The following is a 5,266-nucleotide window of genomic DNA, read 5'->3' as shown; positions in this document are numbered from 1 at the left end:
TGCGCACTCATTACTCTTACCAATAGTAGGAATCATTTACTTGATAAAGATTAGATGATAGTGCCTTAGTGAAAAGCTCTGGGAAAAGTTTAAAGAACTTTGGAATAAGCTTTTTTCGAAGGATTCTGCTGATAGATTGGAAACTTCTGGCATGCACATAATTTCTATTCCAGTAGAGCGCCAAAGTATACACACACAAAGTTTAATAGAAAAATACTTTTTATTTACAAATTTTTCTATTCACCAAAGACGGCTTTAAAGAATTGACTAAATTTAAGTATACAAAAAAATACGAGGCTACACTTTGAAGCAGCATAGAGTTGTAGAAAAGCTGGGAACCTATTTGAATTTACTTGCCGCCACCGCCACCACCACCACCGCCTCCGCCGCCACCGCCACCACCACCTGGGTAGGGTTCAGGATTAGGCAAGGGATTGGGATTGGCTGTAAGACATTAAAAGCAAACGATTATTTTTATGATAGGGTAAAATTAAGTATAATGAGTATTTCAAAGAAACGATTTATAGAATTAGCTGATAGTTATTAAAGCTAAAAGTAAGTTTTTACCAAAAGCCACAGCAAGTAACGCCAGCACAAAGCCGATAAGTAATTGGAACCTCATTTTGCAAAAGTTTTGAATGCAATGATTAACAAAACGTTTTTGCACTCTTTTTATACTTATTTAAGGCATTCAATATACTATTTACTTAGGAATTTATCAAATGGCTGGTGATCTATGCATTTGCTAGTAAATAAAACGCATTTAAAACAAGTATTTCAAATATGACGTACGGTTCTTCCCAGGTGAAGAGAAAGGCCTGACTGTTAAGCTGAACAACTAAAAACGTGATTCTACCAACGGTGGCATTTAATTAAATGTGTCAGTGGGTTGTTGAAACAGAATTTATTTTCAGTTGAATATTTAGCATTCGCTATTTCCAATGTAAACAAAGCGTACAGTGGTCAATTTTGTGCAGAAAAGCAAATAAAATTTTGAAAAACGCAGATGCTCAGAAATTTCTTTAATTTCCCTTTGTAAGCCAATTTGAAGCTTTTTTTTAATGTTTGTTTGATGCATCCATCAGCTGAACCGAGATAAGCTTTCTTGGGCATTTCTGGAGCATTTCTTCAACGTCCAAGAAACGCTCAAGAAATAGATAGAAATATTGCCAATAAAAGTTGTAGAGACCCGTATTGGTGTAATAGAGTGAGTATGACAAGCAGCGAGAGTAAAAGTATCGCGTAATTAGTAGTTAGTTGTATAATAAACGTGAGGCAGTAAAGCTGTACTCCACACCAGTATGACAGCAGATTCTTGATATCTACAGGTTAAACAGATCAGTAAGAAGTTGGTAGATGCATTCTGTACATATTTTAAGAAAGCAGGTGGGAATTAAGTCAGGAACGTATGTTAAATATTATTTTATTGTCTTTAGGTACAATAAAACATCTTCAGGTAATAAATATGGTTCAGAGATTGAATCACTTGAATGCAGTTCATAAGGATATTTCCCAGGTGGCAAAAAAATCTCGCCGGAATAATTAGATTTGAAAAATTTAGCAAAGAAATTCGCAATATCTTGGTTATCGTTAGAAATGTTACCATCAACCTTCATAGCGGAAGGTAAACCTTTTACCCCACGTTTAGAATTTACCAAACCATGAAACGACCTCGGGTTGCAAATAATTATACCTTTCATGAACATGAAATGGTATATTAACTTTGGTCCGATGTTTTAACGTTGAGAAATATAGAAGATCGACTAACCATTAAGTATACCGAATTGATCAGGGCGACGAACTGAGTTGATATAGCCATGTCCATCTGTCCGTCCGTCCGTCTGTCTGTTTGAACGCAAACTAGTCCCTCAAATTTTGAGATATCTCAATGAAATTTGGCAAAAGGATGTATTTTTGTATTATATTAGACATCTGTCAGATCCGGTAGGATCGGACCACTATAACATATATCTCCCATACAACCGATCGTTCAGATGAGACGATTTTGGTCGTTCCTGCCACAATTTAGAAAGTATAAACGTGAAACTCGCTGATATATATTCTAATATATCATAGAAGTTTTTCTGAAAAAATCACTTTGATCGGAGCTATATATAGTATATATCCCATACAACCGATAGTTCAGATAGAAAGATTTTTGCAATTTTCTTTTAATTTCCAATATAAAAATGTGAAACTTGGTGATATATATTCTAATATATCATAGAAGATTTCCTGTAAAAATTATTTAGATCGGAGCTGTATATAATATATATCCCATACAACCGATCATTCAGATAAGGGGGTTTTTGCCATTTTTTTATATTTATCTTAAATTGTTTAGGTATGTACATCTGTTCACTATATACTTCTTATTTTATACAGCGCATTATTTGGAGATTGCGAATGGGATAAGATTATTGTTCAGCCCCATTCCCGTCCTTACTTGTTTTCTTCTTAATTTTACAGACGAAAGCTTTATAGCTCTTTTTACTAAGTTCAAAATACATATGACGCAGAATAACATAACGAACGTAATCGGAATATAAGCCAGTCTTCTTATATAATTTGAAGTAAGGTGACTTTTGGTTTTTCAAAGATTTTAGTTCTTTAGTGATCCAGGCTTGCATTGATTCATCATATGAACACACACGTTTGGGCACATACTTCTCATATAAGGTATAAATGTTACTATTAAAATAAAAAAAACGTTCCACGTCCGAATTATGTTGAGGCCAAGTTATTTTAGAAATTTCTTCAACTAATTTTTTGAAATTGGCTCTCGGAAAATCAAAACGACTGATACAAACACCTGGTTTATTTATGCAACCATAAACCTTGCCAATGGTTTCGTAAACTATCTCGAGGAAAGGATGGTAAACATCTTCAGGTAAAACTAGAGGCTCACATCGGTTCACAGAGAATTTTGATACGTCATATAGAAATCTACAAATTTTCTGTACTTATTTGGAAAAATATTGATCTGATTAAGACAAAGGTCAGATATTTCATACAAAAAGACTTTGTTACACGTCTTAGATGAGACCGATACGAATTTACTTGCAAATCCTCTTATTTGCAATCCTCTGCTAAGTTCGAATCACTAAACTGTTGAATAAATCCAATTTGTAATAATGCAAAAGGGCCATTATTAAAGTACTTCACAATAACACTCAAACTGTGCAACGAATGGCTTGCTTAATAACCAAACTGATTGATAGCTCAAATGAAACTCTACTATTCAAAAAAATACTGCTCTTGCTCGCTAGATAGCGTCTTTGTCGAAACTGCTTGATAACTCAAATCAAACTGTATTCCAGCGCCTCCACATTTGTTGCATTTTATACTCTCCGCGCTTCCAGAATCTACTAGTTGCCATCAGCTCTCAAACTTCTCAGCTGTAACTACAATTGCACGATTTTATAGCTTCTCTCATTGCATACTTTCAGGAGTATCTCAGATATATGCATGTGTTTGTGCATTGATTCTCCGCTGCTCGTATACGTACATGGTACATATGTGTTGACGCAATTATTGTTTCGTTTATGTAGATACATAATGATTGATCTATGGATGTGCATGATATCACTGTTTAGCATCGGCTTAGAGATAGCAGCACCCCTTAGTTTTGCTAATATTCGTAACAATATTATAATCAAAGGTGTTCCATGATATATGCGGCAGGTTAAATTCGCCCAAGACAAACATTGCGTCATCGAATAAACAGTTTTTATCAGTGAAACATGCCGCATATACACTGATTGATCAGATGAGGGAGGAATGTAGCAAATTACTAAGTAAATCCGTCCCCAGTCTAGCAGGATTCAGACGCATTTAAATTCGATGTCATCAGTAGCTGGTAAATTTAACCTCCTCGGATGGTATTGAAGAATGTACAGCCAGCAAAACACCACACTCGGTTCTGTTTAAGCGATCATTCCTATAAGACTGATACTCGTCACAAAAATTTTCGGAATTAAAAACATGTGGTTTCAACCAAGTTTCAGTAAAAGAAGCAATAATAAATCGGCTAACTTTGAGTTTTAACCTCTAACGTTTTGGTAATATATACTGATGGTTGATTTTGAATTCAATTATTTGGATCAGAGCTTTGACGAGGAACTTTTGCGATGTTCTCTTTGTCTTATGAAGGAACCCGCGAACAAAAGCCCCGGGCGACCAAAACGAGCTATTTAGAAGGGTTTCGAAATATTTTGAATCAATTCTAAACGAGAAAATATTTCTTTCATAATTAAACTCGAATTATCTTATCGTTATGCCGTCAGCCTTTATTTTTGAGGCAACCAGGCACTTAATGAGAGGTGTCTTAGTCTAATCTAGATACAAAAATAGAATTCTTGGGTGACTACAACCAGTTTCTTAACCGATGTTTCTGCTATAGGAGGTGCAGTTCGAGACTCAGGGTTGGTTATATTCGTGGTCTTCGAAGTGGAAGGCACTACAGCTTAGGGATTTGGGGAAGCTAGGTTTATCAACTGTATTTACCATTCGAAGTAAGAAGCATATTACAACAGGTGGATGATTACAGTGGTGACGATAATAGGATCAAGAGACATCGATTTGTAAATTTATCTGTGAAATTGATCCAGAAAACTCGTTCGGTAAAGACCATAATCACTTTATGTCTCACGCCATCGAGAATACGACGCCATCACCTATGGGAATTCGCGAGATTTCAACAGATAGCGTAAAGGACAAGGAATTGGTAGAAAGGATCGCGAATGTGAAAAATGATTTGTGGTCGACGAACAAAGCAAACGTTTTCTATCCCTTTTGCTACGAAGTACGAGAGAATTACGAGAGAAGACCATGTGAATTTCATTGGCCAGCCACAAGGACACCCGGGGGAGACGGCCATGAAACGTAGACTTAGATTAAAGGCGTGGTGGCCACTAATAGACAGTGCGTGGTTAAATTTACAAGAAAAATCACATCCGAGGTCCTCATTTCTTTTCTACAAAAGATCTTCAGTTGGTTGGGTATACCAAACTCATTAAGACTGGACAATGGTAGGCAGGTAGCCATAGCCTAGAAAATTTTTTTGATTGGTACATGCCCTTATCGAAAACGAAATTTTTAAGTTTGGCTAACAAAAGGAAGCTTAAGAACTTTTCTGCAGCGTTTTCCTGTGATCGATACAAACGATAGAGGCGGGTTAGGGGGTCAGAATATACCCGCGGTAGGTATGCCTGTCGTAAGAGACGACTATACTAGATCCAAGGGACTGTGTAGCGCAACCCTTCAG

General features: G+C 36.2%; 1 long non-coding RNA gene across 1 annotated transcript; it reads right to left on the bottom strand.

The window, feature by feature from the left end:
• Nucleotides 1-201: 201 nt before the first annotated feature.
• On the bottom strand, nt 202-834 carry LOC137247923 (uncharacterized). The gene is made up of 2 exons (XR_010951938.1): nt 568-834; nt 202-444 (listed from the first exon to the last, which is right to left on the bottom strand). It is a non-coding gene; the product is annotated as an uncharacterized lncRNA (long non-coding RNA).
• Between the last annotated feature and the right edge of the window lie 4,432 nt (nt 835-5,266).

The sequence above is a fragment of the Eurosta solidaginis genome, chromosome 4 (genome assembly GCF_040869045.1).
Source record: "Eurosta solidaginis isolate ZX-2024a chromosome 4, ASM4086904v1, whole genome shotgun sequence".
Lineage (NCBI taxonomy): Eukaryota > Metazoa > Arthropoda > Insecta > Diptera > Tephritidae > Eurosta > Eurosta solidaginis.
Note: the sequence above shows the minus strand (reverse complement) of the source record. Positions and strands in the feature narration are given on the sequence as shown.